Below are 21,668 nucleotides of genomic sequence, written 5' to 3'. Positions count from 1 at the left end.
TTGTTTATACCTATATGACAAATAAATGGAGACGAACTGGCTCTTTTTCAGTAAAAAATAATCTGAGTATGATCTGACTCAGCTGATTGGCCAGGCTGCAGGTGGTGGTTGTTCTGGGAGGCAGAGTGGTATGTGGCATGGCCTCAGGAATGCTTAAGAGATCTGCCTACTGACATCTATACCATTAGCAATGGGGCACACTCTTTAAGCAGGTAGTTCTTGGAGGAGTAGTGCCTGATCAATCACTTGTTTCTCAACCTGGAAGACTGTTGGAGCTCAATAACATTTGTCAAATAAAAAGGAGATGAAATCTGTTTATCACAATATTTTCTTAGTAGCATAACATGGCCTTATTGTTGTGAGGAGAAAGAAATGAGGACTCTGGGTACTTAATATGGAGACCAGAGAAGGGAAAAGTTTGCAGAGAAAAACAAGTAGAGCTGCAGGAAGAGTCTTGCTTTAGAAGATAATCACTGTGGAGGGACCTGTGATGACTGTAGAAGATACATTTTTCCAGGGAGAAGACAAGAGTCTTTACCTTTGTCATGGGATAGCTTCTGCCAGAGCTTCAAACAGAGGGGCATGGCAAATCCTCTTCTCCTTTCACTCCGGCCAGTCTTGCAGGGGGTTATGTTGCTTTGTCCATCCAGAATCTCATTCTAAGAAATGAGCAGATGAAAACTCACCCTCTGCCCCTCATTGCTTCTCTTGTGGTCAAAGAGAATTGGTGGTATGGTTGCATGCTTTGACTCCCTTCTCTGCATTTTGAGGAGACCATCATGAAGCAAGAAAGGTCTAGACAAGACATACTTCCTGTGAGGATGCTTCCTAATTTGAGTTAACTTCTCCAAAACGAAGAACCCAGTAATTTATTGAGGAGTGGAGAAAAATATCAGCACTCATACTCATGTACATAGTTTAAGCTTTACTAAAATGCAATATACATAGCATATGAGTTGATGAATATACATATACTGGAGATATAACAATATTTTACTAATGGAGTACATAGTAAAAAATGCTGATGTCCATTGCACTAGACAATATAAGGTATATATGTCCAGAGTCAAAAGGATCTGACTGGGGAAAGGGTTGCAGGATCCTACAAACCAACTCATTGCATTTAGCCAGCTGCATAAAAAGGCAGGTTCTATCTCCCTCCTAGAATTGTGGGCAGGCTTCTGCTCACAGATTGCCTTGAACCTGGCTGACCCAGTTCATGTGCATTGTGTTTGTCCATTTATGGGCTGACATGTGAGCAACCGTATTGCATTATTTATAAGGAAAACAAGTACCCTGAGCTCCTCACCGCATACCTTGTCTTTCACGAAGAATGGGGCTTCACTTCATATGTGTAATTTGAGAATTTCCATGCCTCCCTGACAGTGTCTTGTTACCATCTCTTATCATACATCCTGGTCTATCAGGGAAATAGCATGAATTTTTTAAGAGACTGAACGCATATAATGCAATAGAGCACAATCTTTCCAAAGGAGTTATTATAAAGCTCTTTATTCCTTGTAAGAAAATCCCTAAATACATATTTATAATATGTATTAGAAGTTTCTGAATACATATTTAGATGACAAGTTATGTGTTTAGCTGTCCCAGAGTACTTATTTTAAAATGTTACAAAGAATTCGGGAAACTCCAAGAGACGTATCACAGTTTCTACAACTACCAAGCCAGAGAAAGTTGTTTTGAAGAGTGGCTGACCTCTTGTGCATAGGGGACTGTTTGGTACTGTTTTAATTGTCTTTTAAAAATAGGATTAGACATGAAGCAAATAGAGCAAATTCAGTGCTCATTGCACAGGCAAAGAACCTCCCAAGACAGGCTTATCTTAAATGCACATTTAATAAATCAGATAACCCCAGATAAAATAACTCAAAATATCTAATTCATTCATTCCCTGTTCTCCTTTCTGTGCCCAGGTTATGTAACATAATTTCCCTCTTTACATGCATTCATTCAAGACATATGTATTTACATGATATACTAGATGATTTGGGGAATGATATTCCTTGGCATAGCTGCCACCTATCCACCCCAGTACGCTCGTCACACACATTCCTGTGATTGTCAATGTTACTTTGTAAGTGTGTTTACAGACAGTTGGTCCCTAAAGCAGATCACTGTTTTATTGTGAGTTCCCTTCGAAGGGGTCCTCTGTGAGAGAATGACTTAGAGGAGGCAAGTTCTGTCCTCAGAAACTGCCTCCTCCTGGCTATGTACATTCCAGATCACTTTGCAGCTTTATGGGCTTTTCAGATATCTGGATGCTTGCCTGTGTGTGCTGGATATTTTATAAGATGACCTCAAGTGTCCAGCATAGTTTATAACAATTATAAAAGAGAAAGGGTAGTATGATATAAGGGAAGGCAGTATGGAATCTTAGAATACTGAGCTCAAAGGCATTATCCAACCCAGTGCCTTCTCATTTGAAATATGAGCATACTAGGGATACCCAGCGAGGTTTGTGACCTTCTCAACATTAGGCCCATATCTACCGGGGAAAAACAAGACTAAGAGGAACCGTGGAATGTCTTGTGTTCTCTCCACCTTTGCTGCATCTTTTCTTGACAAGCCACACATCACTCCCTAACCCCACAAGTCTTTCTTCAGAACCTTATTTCCTTGTGCAAAGTAGTGGGATGTCTCCACCTCTAACACAAGGAAAGATAAGGTGTTATAAAAGCCAAAGAAAAATGCTTTTCAGAGAAAATACTAACGTAGCACTTACAAGGGGTGATGCAGAGACGTTCCTGATTCTTTTTGCACATGGTGAGATATATGTCCCTGGTCTGCTCAAAGTAGGAAGGTGCAGAAAAATGCATGATTATGGGAAACTTTTGACAGTCCTTAGATTCCAGGAATGGGTTTTAGGGGTCCCAAGACCACCTGAAATTGAATCGAAAATTGTGTGCCAAGGTGCATGTTACCAGGGAGAATATCAAAAGCTTCCTTAGAGATGTTTGTGATACCTCAAAGTTTAAGAACCACTTGAGCAGAGTCTTGGTTAGGATTCATGGATATAGGATGCTGGTTAGAGCTACCAGTGTGGTCCAGCTTGCAGCTCCTCAATACAGCAGGCTCTGCAGGTATCATTTTCATTCTATAAATATATGCGTGGATGGGCCTGGGTTGTGATAAGATGGTGAGAAGCTGGGAAAAGATTGCTGGAAAGGAATAGAGTTACATAGGCGAGGAGGAGGCTGTCCCTCCCCCCACAAACCCAACTCACATCTCCTTCCTTGTCTGGACATTTTATTTAGACTTCCAACCTGGAATTCTAAGAGTTGGGAAATTCATCTGATTTATGTCCTCCCTGTGTTCTCACGGTTGCCCTTACCTTCTCCACTTTCTAGATTTTGAGAATTCTATCAGATCAATGGATGTATGAGACCAAGGGTGGAGGAAGGGATTGCCTGCAGAAAAGCTGGAGGGGAACTTGTGGGGGGATGGAAATGCTCTTGGATTCAACTGTGGTGGTCACTGAATGGTATACAGAAAACAGATACATTTTATTGTATGTAAATTATACCTCAATGTAGTTGACTTAAGATCAAAATCAAAAATTGAACTGTTTGTTGTTCACCCCAGTGGCCAACTGATCACTTCTTTTTGTGAAGGCCACTAGTACTTAGAATTGGTGCCCTTGTTTTATGCACACATAGACCTTCTGTCTACTTCATTTCCTGGCTCGCTCCCCTGCTACCTCTCAGATCCTGAAGGCCTGGCCCATGGCTTGCTCTTTTCTCTTCTCTGAGTTCTCCATAGCAACAAACACTATGTTAAAGAAATACCCGTTGATGATAGCAATGCTGAAGCAAATTAAAGAATGAAGCCGGTCAATGTCACCCAATCATATAGAAGACAGTTGTCAAATTGCTTTTGAAGGGATTGGGGAAGGGTGTGTTTCTTGATTACTCAAAAACTGGATTCAAAGTCAGATGACTTGTATTCAAGCCCCAGCTTTGCCACTTAGCTTCTACATGATTTGGGAGAGTTACTTCACTTTTCTGAGCTTTATGTCTTTAAATGGAGGTATAAGAAATACCTGTTTTAACTACCTCTTCAGGAGATGTGTATGAAGATATCTCCACAAATCATAAAATTATATGTAATTAGTGTTTTTATAGTGTGCAATTAGTCAACAATAAATATTTTTCTTCTTTCATTTAAGAAAATACTGACTTTTTTTTTTTTTTTTTTAGTGCAAACCACTATCTTTGGTTGTCTGAATGACATAATAGATTCCTGAGTGATGTATCTACATTACTTCTGCCCCTTCCAATTTATTTTTTTTTAATTTTTTATTGTTATGTTAATCACCATACATTACATCATTAGTTTTAGATGTAGTGTTCCATGATTCATTGTTTGTGCATAACACCCAGTGCTCCATGCAGAACATGCCCTCTTTAATACCCAACACCAAGCTAACCCATCCTCCCAACCCCCTCCCCTCCAGAACCCTCAGTTTGTTTTTCAGAGTCCATCGTCTCTCATGGTTCGTCTCCCCCTCCGATTTCCCCCCCTTCATTCTTCCCTTCCTGCTATCTTCTTCTTTTTTTTTTTTTCCTAACATATATTGCATTATTTGTTTCAGAGGTACAGATCTGAGATTCAACAGTCTAGCACAATTCACAGCACTTACCAGAGCACATATCCTCCCCAGTGTCTATTACCCAGTCACCCCATCCCTCCCACCCCACCCGCCACTCCAGCAACCTTCAGTTTGTTTCCTGAGATTAAGAATTCCTTATATCAGTGAGGTCATATGATACATGTCTTTCTCTGTTTGACTTATTTCGCTCAGCATTTTAGGGAAAATGAATCTTCATTTTTGAACTTTAACAGGAAAGTTTTTTTTTTTAATTTTTAAAACATTTCTTCAAGTTCCTGGAATAGTTTTATTACATGATTATGTGATCAAGCATGAAAAAGTATGTTAAGTTATAAATAGCAAATTGTTTGATCTATTCTGTATTTTGGTATATTTTGGAAATGGTTGCTTAGCATTATTACCGTTAGTAATTTTTATTTGGCCTACTCAAAAACAGATATTTAAATTTCTGTTCAGTAATTTATTATGTTTATCACCATCAAATGATATTTACTAAATGGCATTATGGACAGTTTTACATTTTTTAAATGAATATATTTACAGTTGAAATCACCCTCATGGGTGGCTTTTGTTTTAGTTGATTCTTTAATGATCTCATTATTTTTTACGTTCATCATTACCTTCTTTTTAATTTATTTTAGAAAGAAAAAGTAAAGCTTATACTACAGCAGATAAATTTCCAGATTCGTTATCATTTCTTGTTTTAAACTTGAAGTGATTTTGAAAAGAAATCTGTGCTTTTTCAACTTTGCTCAGAATCTAAAACAACGTCAATGTTTGCCAAGTTGGAAAGTAAAATATTAGAAGAAAATTTAATTTCCAAGTTCCCAAAAGGTCACATAGAGGCAAATGAGGAAGATAAATTTAATTAATTTATTTTAAATAAAAAAGCCTTAAATGCCCTTTAGAAGAAAAACACCATTTCAACAAATGTGTTTTAGACGGAAGTGACAATTTCTATTGCTTTGGGAACAGATATGAAAAAAAGTAAATCAACAATGCTAAGCCCACATAATAATCCACAGTGAGTCAGTAGAGGTTATGACAACAGTGGCCTGAAGGGTACAAATCAGCTATTAAAATATCTGAGTTCATTATGTGCACAAAAGCTTTGTATCCTACTGAGAGGAAAGAGCTGGGAATGGTACTTGGGGCCTATGTTTATTTCATGTTCAGAGAAGAGTCCAATTTTAAGTAGTAACAGCATGTCTGCAAGTATTCAGTTTTATTACATGAACTAAAACAAATAGCCTCACTCCACAAAGAGGCAGAATCAAATGTCACTGGTTTGATCTATTTCAAAACATCTTGCTTTATCAGAGGAACCACTTCTAACAACTCTTTTCAAAAAGATGGCATAAGAGGGGGATCAAGAGCCCAGTGCAAGTCCCATTCCATGGCCAGAATTTCTGACAAGCTATACACAAACTTGGAAGCTATTGCAGATGAAGCTGTAAGATAGCATGATCCTAAACATATGTGTTGGAAATAGGAGCCCTCCTCAGTTGAAGCCCAGAGAGCCATGCTCTTTACAAAGCTCATTCCCCATTGATGTTCTCTTTGGTCATGAGTATCTGACATCCCAGTAATTTGTGGCAACCATTGCTTCATAGGACTAAAGAACAAATGAGCAAAAGTGTGCTGCTACCCAACTAATGTTCTAAGTAATGCAAGATCTGTGGTGCAGTCAGCGGAGAACATATAGTTTAAAACAGTATAGCTTTTTCATGCACTCAATGAGCATTTATAGAGAGCCTGTTGGTTATATACTAGGATCTTTAGTAGTAACATTCAAATATGAATCAAAGGCTATGAATCCCTACCTTCTTGAAGTTTTATAATACACCTCAAGAACTTATGGTCTAGTTTTGGTAACTGAGTTCTTGCCCATTAATGGTCCTTATAATGAAACAGTCTTTTTTCCTGCAAGTAGCTTAATTTCCAAGGTTATTTTTCAACTTGTCATTTTAATGTTCCCTGGTTTTATTCCTGGTACCAGAATATAATCTTCCTTTCACAAATGTGTATTGAACTCTTTTTGCTAAGCAAATTTCTGGGGCAATAGATGGATCGCTGTTCATGAGACTGCCTGTCATGTATGGTGACTACCCAGCAAGAAAGCAATGAGCTATCTTGAGATGAAGCTTTGAGGATGCATTCATAGGAAGGGCTCACTATCCTGGCATGCAGGTGTGTGTGCACACACAAAGTTTTTGATTCTCTTATTTATACATGGGACATGCTGATGTTTATATGAGAGGATTTTTATTTACCTCAATCTCCTAATATGTCACGCTTTTATTTATATTTCTGTGAATACTGACAGCTTCTCATTATAGAATGACCCTTTTTATTTATTTTTATTTTTTTTTATTATTATGTTATGTTAATCACCATACATTACATCATTAGTTTTTGATGTAGTGTTCCATGATTCATTATTTGTGTATAACACCCAGTGCTCCATGCAGAACATGCCCTCCTTAATACCCATCCCCATGCTAACCCATCCCCCCACCCCCCTCCCCTCTAGAACCCTCAGTTTGTTTTTCAGAGTCCATCGTCTCTCATGGTTCATCTCCCCCTCTGATTTCCCCCCCTTCATTCTTCCCCTCCTGCTATCTTCTTCTTCTTCTTTTTTTTTAACATATAATATATTATTTGTTTCAGAGGTACAGATCTGTGATTCAACAGTCTTACACAATTCACAATGCTCACCATAGCACATACCCTCCCCAATGTCTATCACCCAGCCACCCCATCCCTCCCACCCCCCACTCCAGCAACCCTCAGTTTGTTTCCTGAGATTAAGAATTCCTCATATCAGTGAGGTCATATGATACATGTCTTTCTCTGATTGACTTATTTCGCTAAGCATAACACCCTCCAGTTCCATCCACGTCGTTGCAAATAGCAAGATTTCATTCCTTTTGATGGCTGCATAATATTCCATTGTATATATATACCACTTCTTCTTTATCCATTCATCTGTCGATGGACATCTTGGCTCTTTCCACAGTTTGGCTATTGTGAACATTGCTATAAACACTGGGGTGCATGTACCCCTTTGGATCCCTACATTTGTATCTTTGTGGTAAATACCCAGTAGTGCAATTGCTGGATCATATGGTAGCTCTATTTTCAACTTTTTGAGGAACCTCCATACTGTTTTCCAGAGTGGCTGCACCAGCTTGCATTCCCACCAACAGTGTAGGAGGGTTCCCCTTTCTCCACATCCCTGCCAACATCTGTCGTTTCCTGACTTGTTAATTTTAGCCATTCTGACTGGTGTGAGGTGATATCTCATTGAGGTTTTGATTTAGATTTCCCTGATGCCAGGCGAGGTTGAGCACTTTTTTGTGTCTGTTGGCCATTTGGATGTCTTCTTTGGGAAAATGTCTGTTCATGTAGAATGACCCTTTTTAAAATGCAGTTGCTTTCTGAGTGAGCCTTCGAATTTTATTCTACTACAATACAGTGGTATGGTGACTAAGTAGTTTTGAGCCTAAGTTCTGGAGTCAGAATGCTCAAGTTTGAACCTTGAGTCTGCTAGTCATTAACTGTGTGACACTGAACACATTACCTGGGTCCTGTGAACATTAATTTCCCAATCTGTGAGAAGGGAGTGAATATAGTACCTATATTTAGGGATTGTGAAAGGATTGATTGGGATATGATACAGTTACATCTGAGAGCCTGGCACATAGTAAACACTTAATAAGTTTTAGTTGTTACTATTATTACCATCATTAATTATGTACAAACACCTCAGTTGCAACCAAAGATTAATAGGAATAACACAGTAGAAGTGGGGAAGGTTCAGAGGGCATAATTGGAGGAAGGATGACAGCAGTTGGTAGGGCAGTGGGAAAGGCACTAAAGAACAATTAAACTGGTCATTTTCTCTGTTCACCCCAATATACCTCTGTTTTCTACCTTCTAGCATGAGAACATATTTTATTTAGTAGTTAAAATTAAAAAATTTGTAGCAGTCTCTGGATTAATTATCTTTTCTTTTTTACTTTATTTTCATTTTCAAAGGGTTCCTAGAAAATAAAACTACATTTATTCATAGTTTTGATACATTTGCATGGAGCATCCACCATGTGCTATTATTACTTTGCTAGGTGATGGCAATAGAGTAAGGAGTAACATAATCAGGGCTCTCTAGAGGTTCTCTCTGTTCTTTGTCACTGGTTCACTCTAATATACCTGTTGTTGGGAACATGGAAAATAATCCCCCCAGGAGTCAAACACTCAGTGAAGGGCTCCAAAGTTTGAAGCTAGGCCTGGTGGTGGTTCTCTCTTATATCCACCACCCCTCCATATTTCCCAACATGACTACCTCCACCTTAATGAGGACAAAGAGATCACTGTGCCATCATGGATAGCTGATAAAATTTATGAAGATAAGGAAGAGGAGAATGTCAGACAGAAGTAGGTTTACCATGAAGTTAATGAAACTCAGGTTTCAGGAATCCTTACTTGGCCAAGTGGCTTTGAGGCCCTGGGAGAGACCCGAGTAATGCATTCACATAACCATAAATTTTCATAAAGCTGGCAAAAGGAAAATATTTTATTGATTTTCTTTAAGAGTGGCCCTTCACATTATATATGCTTTGGCCTATTTCTTGCCACAAAAGTGGTCCCTCCCACCATGATAAATATGGTGATGATGATTAATAGCTAATGTTATTGTGGTTATTGTGCGCTTACTGGGTGCCATGCACAATGGTAAGGGCTTTACCTATGATCCCATTTAGTCCTATTGTTCATTAGGACTTCAGTAACATTGAAGATAAAGATCTAGCAGCAAGCTTGAGAAACCAGGGTGTTGGAGGCAGCAAATTCTGTCATGACCTACTCTCCACAATCAAAGATTTGGGGGGCATTTTTTATCATAGGGTCCACAGACCTCCATGATGTTCGTGGACAATGCAGAGGCCCATGAACATGGATAAGAAAAAAAAATGCATCTCTATTTTCACTAACCTCTAACTGAAATTTAGCATTCTTTCTATTATGAATGCAGGATCCAAATCTGAGTAGCATTAGCAATTCTTTTTGTCACCAATAGAAATTAAAAATATTTTCATAATACATGCAGTTGCTGCAGGTATCTGGAAATATTATTTATGCCCAACACTGCTTCAGATTTTGGTAATTATTACACCTGCTGCTAGAATTTTTAAATGTTTTAATAAAGAAGCACATATATTACAGTAACACAATTATTTATAAAAATATTTTGATAAATGTATTTTAGGATAATTGGCTTACTTTGCTATGGTTATATGAATGTAATAACAATATTCTGAGAAGAGTACATAGATTTCACCAGACTGCCAATAGAGGCCATGGCACAAAATAAAAAGAAAGGATCCCTGCACATTTCCACTTCTAGTAATGATGAGGGACCAAGACTACATTATTCACCCACCTTAAACAATGAAAAAAAATAGACAGTTTATAAAAAATTAGTTTTAAGATATTGAACAATAAGCAGTATAAGACAATGGTATCTATGGAAAGTTAAAAAAAAAAAAAAAGAGGCAAGCCCTATGATGATCTCAGCTTGCTGCCTCAAGAGTTTCCAGGAAGAGGCTGTAACCAGATCCCAGTAGTTTGCTTGAACTGAAGAGATGGGATTGAGAATTCAGGGAGGCCAAAGAGGCAAGAATTTGCAAGGCAGAGTACTGGAGAAGAGAGAGCTGCATAGAGAGAGGACATTTTAGATCTCCAAAGTGTTCTCCTTAAGTCTTCTACTGTGTTTTGCTCAGCACAAGGATGTGATGAAATCACTACATCTGGAGAAAAAACCTATAAAGGATCAGGTGAAACAGTCACACAGGGCTTGTTATAATTTTTGTTCCTACCAGACAGAGTGGAACAACTTTGTAATACATGGGGCATTGGGTAGAGTACTCAGAATTGTATTGCCTTAATAGCAACGAAAAATTAGCCCTAAAGACTACTCTGATTTTTCCATACCAAAATGTATAGGTAATCCTTGAAAAGCTTATCAAATAATTTGTTTGAGTCTCAGAATGAAGTTCAAACATACTAAAAAGAATTTAAAAATATCCAGCATCCAAAAATTAAAAATTCATATATCAAGCATCCAATAAAAATTTTCTCATACATGCAAAGAAGCAGGAAAATACACCCAGTATAAGAGAAAATATTAATCAATACAAAAAGACAGAAATGATCCATATGAAAGAATTAGCATACAAGGATATTAAAACTATATTCCATATTCTCAAAAAAGTAAAATAAAGCATGAACACATTATGGAGAGACATGGAAGATATTTAGAAAGACCCAAATAAAACATAGAGATTAAAAAAAAAACAGATTTAAAAGTAAATAGGATGAGATTATCAGAAGATTGGATACTACAAAAGAAAAGGTTAGTGAATTTGAAGACATGGCAATAGATAATAGCCACAATGAAACACAGAGAGGAAGAAAAAACTGAAAAATGAAAAATAAGCAGCATCAGTGAAGTGTAGGAAATTTTCAATCAGACTAATATATTTGTTTTTGGAGTCCTCAAAAAAGAGAAGGGCATAGAAAAATATTTGAAGAAATAAAGGTGAGGAATTTACAAATTTCATGAAAAATATAAACCCAGAGATCCAAGAAACTCAATAAATCCCAGGAATAAAAACATGATGAAAACTACACCAAGGCATATCATAATCAAATGGCCAAAACCAGTAAGTAATAAGAAGAAAATCTTAAAAGTAGCCAAAGGCACAGCCAATACAGAGGCAAAAATGATAAGAATGATTGAAGACTTCTCATTGGAAACAATGCAGGCCAGACAGAAGAGCAAAGTACTAAAAGAACAAAATTGTCAATCTAAAATGATGTATACTCAACAGGAGTATCTCTCAAACATAAAAACCAAAATAAAGACTCTCAGAAAAAAGCTGAAATCTAAATCTACACAAAGAAATGAAGAGCACTGGAAATGGTAAACATGTAGGCATATATTAAAATATGTTTTCTTATTTTTAAATTATCTTTAAAATATAATTGATTATTTAAAGCAGAAATAATCATGACATATTGAGGGGTTTTATAATATCTGTGGTATTAACATGTACGACAAAAATAATGAAAGAATGGGTGAGGAGAAATTGGTGTATACTCTTGTAGTGGTCTCACACTCTGTATGAAATGGCATAATATTACTTGAAGTTCTATATTTTAAAGATGTATATACTGTAAACCCTTAAAGCAGCCACTGTAAAAAAAAAAAAAAAAAAAGAGGTATAGCTAATAAGCCAACAAGGTATATAGAGTGGAATAATTTTAAAATATATTCAATTAATCTAAAAGAAAGCAGGAAAAAAGGGACGTCTTAATCTGCTCAGGATGCCATACCAAAATATCATAGACTGGGGGCTTAAACAACAGAAATTTATTTCTCGTGGTTCTGAAAGCTGGGGAGTCCAAGATCAAGATGCCAGCCAATGCACAGTTTCTGGTGAGAGTTCTCTTCCTGGCTTGAAGATAGCTACCTACTTGCTATGTCCTCACATGTCCTTTCCTTTGTGTGGGCATGTAGAGAGGGGGAGGGAGATCTCTCTCTCTTCCTTTTCTTATAGGGGCCACCTTATAAGGCCCATTATGAGGGTCCCATCTTCATAACTTAATCTAACTCTGTCTCCCAAAAACCCTATCTCCAAATATCATCACATTGTAGTCTAAGGTTTTAACATGAATTTGGTAGAGGGGACACATTCATTCCATAACAAAGGGAGAAAGGGAGTAAAGAAGAGATGGGATACATATAAAACAAAGAAAAGCATGGTAGATTTAAATGAAATGACACCAATAATTACATTAAATGTAAATGGTTTAAACACCTGATTAAAAATGAGAGATCATCAGATTGAATAAAAAAGCAAGATCCAAGATATGCTGCCTGTAAGAAAATAAGAAACTTACTTGAAATATAAAAACAAAAACTGGCTAAAAGTAAAATTATACAAAAAGTTATATCATGATAACACTAATTAAAATAAAGATGAGTGGCTATATTGATCTTAGAAAATGACCAGGAAGTATCATTTCATAATGACAAAGAGGTCAATTCATCAAGAGAACATAACAATCTTAAATATTTCTGCACTTAAAAACAGAGCTTAGAAAACATGAAACAGAAACCGATAGAAGTAAGAGAATTGGAGATTCTCATAGGCTTAATGGAGTGAGTGGCTATGTTGAAGGAAACCTATGTGGCAAGGGCATATAGACAGCCTCTAGGAACTTCTGGTGGCCACTATGTGGCCTGAGAGTAGCCTTCAGCCAATAGTCAGCAAAAATCCAGCCCCCTCAGTCAAACAGCTGCACAGAAATAAATTCTGTGAGCAACCTGAATAAGCTTGGAATCAGATTCTTTCCAGTTGAGCCTACAGAGGAGAACACAGCCCAGCAACTCCTTGATTGCAGCCTTGTGATTTATTCTGTAGGACTTGCAGATGGATTGGATATGGATGGAGTTGAAGGAGGCTCTGAGAGAGGAGAATCAAGTATGATCTAGTTTGATTTGGCACTGGGTGCGTCATGATTTACTAAGCTAGGAAGGACCATGGAGTAACAAATGGAAGTGAATGTGGGTATCAAGAATTCTGTACTGATTGTACTAATTTTGAGATGCCTGTGATACATGCAAGGGGAAATATTTAAATTTAAAAACTTGTAAAATAACCACAAAACAAATGATAGATTTTTCTCCCTTTTTCTCCTACAGCTTTCCACTTAAACCAATATTAAATTTTATTAACAATTTCTGTGAAAACTCTATTAAGTTCTATTTAAAAGGATTTCATCTCTCTGGCAATATCAGAGATAACTATCTGGGGGAAAATGTGGAGTAGTGCAGAATATACTGGATTTGGTCCTTCTACTTCAATTTTCTAAATAACACATGAATTTATGAAATAAAATCCATTCCTTAAAAAATCAATTCCAGTAACTCCTCCTTGACCTTTTAAGCTCTCTAGATCCCTATATTCAAATCCCCATGTCAGGGAGCTTTAAAATCTTACATAAAGACTAAGGAAAATGTCTATTTTCTAGGTTTTGTTAAGACATAGTGAGGTGAGGTTAAAGTCTTCTAATTAGCCATCCCACAGCTGTGTCTTCTCATTTGCAACCAAATGACACTCAACCAAGAGGAGGAATTCTCCTCCTGTGAATTCTCAAAAATTATTTAGAATTACTTAGAATCTAATTTTTATACCCAGGGAGCCTCGTAAGAAGGAGTCAGGCTCATTACTGCTTATCAGAAATTACTTTTCGTCTCAAGTCCTTTTTTACCCTGAAAGGCCAATTTTGATAAGAAGTGGAGATCTGAGTCAACGAGAGCGAGAAATCATTGCAAGCAGTGATCTATGGAGCCTGGTTTGCCAGGCTTATTTAGAGTTGCCAAGAAATCTTGCCAATGACCAAATCTTACAAAATAATAAGTACCCTACTCTAAATGTGCTTTGAAAGCAGTGAAGAAAAATCATATTTCTGCCATGATTAAAACTACATCATGATGCTGTATGCTTGAGGACAGATGTAAAAAGGAGCAAAGACAACTGAAAATAGGTGATTTGTTAGTGTTATGTGATCATAGCTTTTTCCCTTTGTTTTCCAAACTTTTGTGTAGAAAGTATTGTGAGGGAGGGTGGGGAACATTAAAATATATTGCAAAAATCTTATCATTTCTTATTTAAGCTTAAATAGGATCATAAAATTGTGTAAACAACAAATCTTAGTTTTGGTAAATGTTATATTTCTAGTAAATATTGAAAATAAATATATAAAATGTTTGTTATCAATAAGTATCACAACATACAAGAGCAGATATAATGACCTAGAAATTAATTCAAATAAATTTGCCTTGATCTTATGAAATCACTATTAATATTTGCCCTAACCAAGCATACTGAGTCATTTCCATGGTCCACAAGGCCCCACATGGTCTAACTCCTGCCTACTTCCTCTTCCTGCCTTTTTCCAACCAGTACCCTTCTCATTCTCCAACGCTCCTGGCCTCTGCCTCCTTGAACAAGCTCATTTCTGTCCCAGGACCTTTATACTTGCTCTTCTCTCTGGCTGGACCACTCTCCCCTTGGTCTTTACATTGCTGCCTTCATTCAATTCTTGAAATATGACCTTCTCAGAGAGGCCTTTAGTGACCACACCATCTAAAATAACTGTACATCCACTCACAGCCACCCTCCACAGTCACTGTCCATCTTATCACACTGTCATTTCTACATAGCAGACACCTCACAATCGAAATTGCTTTTATTCATTTGAACTACTTGTTTATTGTCTGTCTCCCCCAACATGCACACCACATACATACACACGCTTGGATGTAAACTGCATGAACACATAGACTTTATAGCTTTCCTCTTCACCATTATATCTGCCATGTATGAAACAGACATTCTGGAATATTTATTGGGCAAGTGGTTAGGTTGAAACATGCAGAACAAGAAATCTGAGGTTTGTCTGTGAGATTTGATAATCATATGACAGTATCACAGAGGGCATGGAACCAGAGTCTTTCCATCATTAAAATTAGTGGTAGTAGTAATCATAATCACAATCATGATTCTAAGTAAATTCTTATTGATAAAGTGAGGTGTACAGGATGTTAGGAAGAGGCTTCTTCTTGGAAATTTAATTGCTTTCTGTCCTTGGATGAGTCATGCATGCTCTTTGGAATGGAAAATCTGGTCCTTGCATGTTAATTTAAGGAAGATGAACTAAGGTCAGTAGAAACACCCTAGTCCTAGAAGGATAAAATCCATAAGATTAGAGCTTCCACTTGCAGAACACATTTAAAATAAGTGAGGAATAAATGTTTCTGTTTGCATCTTCACATTTATATGGTGGGATGGATGAAAAAGGCTATAAATGTTTACTGGTTCAAGTCAATGTGTATTAGATTTGATCCTGCCACATGAGCAAGACAGTCCTTGTGTATTACCAGAGTTTTCTGAATATTCTTAAAGGCACCATTTGGTGATTCTAGATATTGATTTTTTTTGGCTTTTTGTACATCCAGCGTGATTCATTTCAAATCTTGGTACTGCCATGGAGCTTTTCCAGATGACTTCTGTTCTCTCTATTTTTCTGACATCCTGTAGCAATTACTGATAATTAAATGTGTCCTGTGTTGGGCTATTTTTGCTTTCTTAAACTCTTCCTTTGGGTTCTTTTTGTTTTGATTGTTTGGGGCTATTATTTAAAATTTAAGACCTGTGTCTCATCTCTCTAACTAAATTTTTAAGGCAGAGATGATGCTTTAAACCTTCTTAATTTTAAGCCATTTTGTGGCAATACAGATGTTGCCTGACTAGCGATTCCAGAGAGTGGATGCCACACCCCAGTGCCCCATCTCAGCTTCTCTGTTCTCAGGTGGGACACACATAGGTGTTTTTGCACAAACTGAACCTCTTTCCCACAGTCTCTGTGAATATTGATCTGGGGTGACGCTGTTGTTACCTGAGACATAAACATATTTCTTGCTACGCTGCCGTCAGAGATTAAATCGTTGGATATAATGAACTAGAGTTAAGACTACCAAGTTCTTAAGTTTCTCAGGTAAAATGAAAAACACATTAGTTGTGGTGGTTTGTTGTTATTGTTTTTTCCTGTTTCTGTGAGCCATAGCAAATTGTGATTACTCTGTTTACAATGAATAGATAAAAGGCCTTCTCTTTTTCTTTATTATGTTAGGCAAGAGTGCAGGTAATTTCATCTCTTGTAAAAAGATTACTTAATTCACCTTGGTGGAGAAGGAAGGGCTGATGTAAAGCTAAAACCTGTTCTTCAAGAACTGGATCTTTGTGGCCCTGTACATACAGTTGCTGGCCTGGCTTGTAATTCATTAAATCCTTTAGCAAAACAGATGGCATTGAAAGAGGCACGTGGACAGAAAGAAAATGCCTGGCCACAAAGTGATGTAGCTACAAAACCAATTCAATAATGAATTTGGATGTGGGGAGGATTTTTTTTTAAGAAAAGGATCTCCGGTAAGTAAATAAGAATACCTCAGATTCCAGAAGGGATAGTAACAATCCACTGTAGCAATAACAGAAACAATCAGGATCTAAATCTAATTAGTTTCTCATTTTAGTACAAGTTTTTCAGTTGCAAGCTGGGTTACACAGTGTACTCTGCATGGAGCATGTCATTTTCCCTTGAAATATTGCTTAAGCTGTTCTTCAGAGACTCTGCAATGTTCTACCTGGTCCTTCACAATTATCCAATTATGAGCATCCTTTCCCTCACAATTCAAAGCCTTCTCCATAAAGTCTTTCCTGATCATTTTTGACCATAACGAGTTCTCTTGATTCAGTTCCTATAGCCATTACTGCATATACTTTTCATTTAAATCTTAAAATATCCAGTAGTTTTAGTGCATTTCCAAATAAAAGGTCATGTTGACTAAAGCGGATGGTAAGTATTCTGCAAGACCCAAGACCTGTATGCGGCTGCAGCGTGTACTGATGTTATATAGGAGGCGTCCCAGCAAGGCCCAAAGAGACAGACTTTAAAGTCAGACAAACTTAGATCTGAAACATGTTTCCTCTTTTTACTAGATAATTGTGTGACTATATTAGTTTTCTATGGTGGTGGTAACAAATTGTCACAGAGTGGATGGCTTAAAACAGAAATGCATGGTGTCACAGTTCCAGAGGTCAGAGCTGAAACCAAGGTGTTGGCAGAGCCGTTCTTGCCCCTTCCAACTTCTGATGGCTCCAGGCTTGTGGCTGCACCTCTCCAATCTTTACCTTTGTGATCGCATTGCCTCCTCTTTTTCTGTGTGTCTTCTCTGTGTGTGTGTGTTTCAAAACTCCCTCTGCTTCTTTTTTTTTTTTAAAGATTTATTTATTCATTTGGGAGAGAGAGAGAACGTGTGCTTTTGCACATGTGCAAGATGGGGGAGGGGCAAAGGGAGAGAATCCCTAAGCAGACTCCCTGCTGAGCGCAGAGCTCTACCTGGGGCTTGATCCCATGACCCCTGAGATCATGACCTGAGCTGAAGCCAAGAGTCAGACCAACTGAGCCACCAGGTACCCCAGAACTCCCTCTGTTTCTTTCTTGTGAGGATACATGTGATTGCATTTGGAGGTCGTTTGGATAATCCAGGATAAGCTCCTCCTCTCAAGATCCTTATCTTAATCATATATTTTGCCATATAAGGTAATATTCACAGGTTCTAGGGATTAGGGCATGCATGTATCTTTTTAGGGGCCACTACTCAACCTATATAGTAATCCTAACGAGATTTCACTTTTTTGAGCTACAGTTTCTCATCAGTAAGATGAGGACAGTGACCTTCCATTACCACAGTTAAATGTATATTTTGTGTAAAACATATCTTGCAGAGTCACATAAATGGTAAGTAGCATTTCTCTGATGGACCACCCATTGCTATTGTAATAAATTCAGCCCCTGCAGCACCTTGTCCCTAGGGGTGTCTCATATGTGTTCGTTAAGAAATGCATTCAGTTATCAGATGACATCAGCCTTCCCACCGCTCCCAACCACCACCATCACATCCTGCTTCAAGTGCCTTTGGTGATACCTAGCTTCTCAACTTCATGCCAAGCCACTGCTGCCCGTGCCCAGTTCTACACCAAGGGCCCTGCTTCCTGGTACCCCCACATTTGCCAGGAATATATTCCACAGCCAGGTCTACTTTTCACTCTTCTCAGATTATTATTTTGAGGAGCCGCCGGCATGCTGCCATGGAGACTCTGTGCTGCCACCACTGTGGTGTGGCCGAGTTACTCAACCTCTCAAGGTGCCAGAGTTGTACTGTGTTCTTCATAGTCTTGCATGTACACAAACTACCCTGCACCCTTGCCAAAATGGAGACTTTCTTCTTTCTCTCTGATTTAACTTAAATACCTCTTTAATAGACAAGTACCATATATATGAGTCCATGCACAGTTAGGTCGGAACACAAATCAAAGTGGCGGTCCCATGGATTGTCATACCCCATTAATAAATGATGTACTGTCATGGACCAAGCCAGTTTGTCTTAATTAGTACTCTTAAGGGGTTCTTATCTCCCTTGTGCAAATAGACAGATAATGTCACAAGTTTGCCAGACATATATGAATCCCAGTGATGTGTAGAGCTGAGACTCCAGCTAGAATACTCCATTCCTCTCTTTCTCTTACACCTTCTCTCCTACCCATCCTCCCACCTCCACCACTCACAAACACACAAGTAAATGCACCTTGCACAGCATCTACAATATGATAGGTGCTCAATAAATACAAGACTTTTTCTATCCCATATCCACAGTGCTTTTGCCTGCATAGTCAATAAATATGCTTTACCAGTGAATATATAAATCTCTATTCTGTAAGAAAAATGGAAATATCCCTCATAGAATTGCAATCATTTAAAATGGGCCTCTGACTTCTGACTTCAACCTCTACTACTGTTAATTATCTGGTTATTAATAATAAGCCCCAAATATAGACCTTTGTATATTCATATGTAATTATGTAATAAGTAATTGTTCACATGCCATTTAAAATCCTTACTTCCTAGACACTTTGCAACATTGCTAGTTGTGCTAAACTCTTTTTCCTATAATAGGGAAAGGTCCCTGCTTGTAAGTTGTAAATCCAGGAAAGGATCTTGCCAGTTCTATAATATTTACCTAGTGGTTTTCTCCAGGGAAAAACATGCTTTTTTTGACATGCTTTTCAGATGCCAAAATGTTCATATTTGCAACTGTTCATGGAGAAAAGGTAAAGATAAGAATTTTGATCCTTGTTTTATAAATGAGAACCTGAAGACCTAGAAAATGGTGACTTGCTCACGTCAACATAAAAGCATTATGCCCTCCTTGATGCAAAGTTGGGATGGTTTCGGAAGCAGTGTGCCAAGTTTCCAAGCATTTATTGTAATTTTTGTTTCATGGACCAGTAATCATCTCTTACCCCTGAAATCACTGTGGAATGACACACTCCAGGTCTAGTAGGGGCCGAGGGAATTAAAGTAATTATGATGTAAACATGTTGGTATTTATGCTAATGCTTGCTAGAAAATGCAACCTATAGTAGGTGGATTGACATAAGGCCTATACCCAGTGTGTTCTCATTAAACATGTGAAGGCTGAAAATGCAAGAAGGCTGGCAAATTTGTGGGAAAAAAATAACTTGAAAATGTTAGTTAAATGGCCGACTGAGAAGTAGAGGAAGGGATGGAAGAATAAAAAAGGCTGTTTAATTAGGGAAAAACTTGTAAGACTTGATCTAGATATGTGGGAAATGGGAGTGGGATTGTTTCTCTACCTTCATCACATCCCTTTTACACATCATGGCATTTTGCTTCACTTTAGGACATTGTCTCTTTTCTTTCCATGATGGGCTGTTAAGAGGAAACTGATAGAATTCTTTATCATCATGGGTTTTTGTAGGACCTAATCCAGCAGTATGGGTGTCATTTAGTAGATGTGCTTGCTAAGGCAGCAGGCAGAAAGAAGATAGGTTTGAACTCCTTCCCCTACTGGCTCTGTGATCTGGGAAAAGTTTCTTTGCTTCTATGGTCCTTAGTGTTTTCTCTCATCTGTAGTATGAGAAAAATAATATCAGCAGTGTTGTTAGATTCAGATGAGAAGGTTTATGTAACAGTACTTGGTGAAGCATAGGCCAGTACATATGTTATGTAAATAATGGGCTTGTATCACTGTCTGTCACTTGCTGCACTAGACTTGTCTTCTTGTTGGAAAAAGAATGTAGTCAAGGAAATCAGCAACCTCAGCCTCCTTTCTAATTTAAATCCTATGTGACAGTATGTATATATATATGTGTACCCATATACATGTGTATGTGTATGTATGTGTATATATATGTTATTCATATCTATGTTTCTTCATTGTTAACAAATTGGGTACAGCTGACAGTTCCTCCTAACATGGTCTTGTTACCTTTAGTAACCACATTGTGTAGTTTCTAAGGCCCTGTATAAAACTACCGGCTTACATATTGGCTTTGTGTGGAAAAATATATATATATATATATATTTTTGATGGTGGGCTAGTATTGCTTAAAGAGGGATTATGAACCTAATTCCAATTTATTTTCTATTTCCTTAGTAATCTGTAAGGAATGCACTTTTGCTGCATTTGTAGCTATCCTGATATCTTTTTGTTCATTTTCTTTTCTATTTACTATAGAATGCAGAGTCCTGGATCGCTCAGCCACAGATTGACAGCCTGGAATCCTAAGGAAGACCAAGACTCCTAACAGTAAGGCATGGGTCTTCTGCAATTCTGTTTCTTCCACATGGATTGATACTATGATTTGATTTAAGCTTGAATTTGGAAGGTTCATTCTTCTTAGGGAAATATATATCATCTTATATGGACTTTTGCCTTATATTGGCTTGGATATGCTCAACCAAGTAGTCAGGTTAGTTTAGCTTTTCAGATTGGTTTCTTGATTTAGTATAGATCAAAATTCAAGTTTTATTTTGATTTTTAAACCTTCTTTGCCAGTTTAGAAAAAACACTATAGAAGGAGAATAAAGATAAATATTAGAAACACTGCTTTAAACATACCATTTGAATAACAGTCTGGGTCAGTTTGCTGTATGCCATATACTGAAAATGCTTTACGGAGTCATTTCAAAATTTTAATCAATGTAAAGTTATGCTTTCAGGAACTAAATATATCTACTGTAATGACAATGTCTGGTAGGCAGTTGCTGGAGCAAGGCGAGTCGTATGATGTGTATAGAGGAAAATACTACTGGTTTTGACCAAGTGATCAGAGAAGAAGCAACCAAGTATGAAAGAAAGACTGTTAATTGACTGGGACATGTGACTGTTTTACTTCATGAATATTTGAGGAAACAGAGTCAGATCAGTAAGCAGTTCTATTCGAACAGTGACAGTGGTATGCGGTGACTGGATGAGTATCATGGTAACTGTGAACTTCTACACAGACCCTGTGAGACACCAGTAGGTTGTCCTAGTGATTGTATA

At 37.6% G+C, this 21,668-nt stretch overlaps 1 protein-coding gene across 9 annotated transcripts in view; it reads left to right on the top strand.

Annotated features, from left to right (window-relative positions):
* Positions 1–21,668, top strand: part of SEMA6D (semaphorin 6D) — a 590,398-nt gene that overhangs the window by 257,432 nt on the left and 311,298 nt on the right. For all 9 annotated transcript variants that reach the window (XM_078079397.1, XM_078079395.1, XM_078079392.1 and 6 more), the window contains exon 3: positions 20,859–20,930. The gene's annotated coding sequence lies outside the window, so the exon portion shown is untranslated. The remainder of the gene's footprint in view (positions 1–20,858; positions 20,931–21,668) is intronic.

The sequence above is a fragment of the Halichoerus grypus genome, chromosome 8, assembly GCF_964656455.1.
Source record: "Halichoerus grypus chromosome 8, mHalGry1.hap1.1, whole genome shotgun sequence".
Taxonomy (NCBI): Eukaryota; Metazoa; Chordata; class Mammalia; order Carnivora; family Phocidae; genus Halichoerus; species Halichoerus grypus.
Note: the sequence above shows the minus strand (reverse complement) of the source record. Positions and strands in the feature narration are given on the sequence as shown.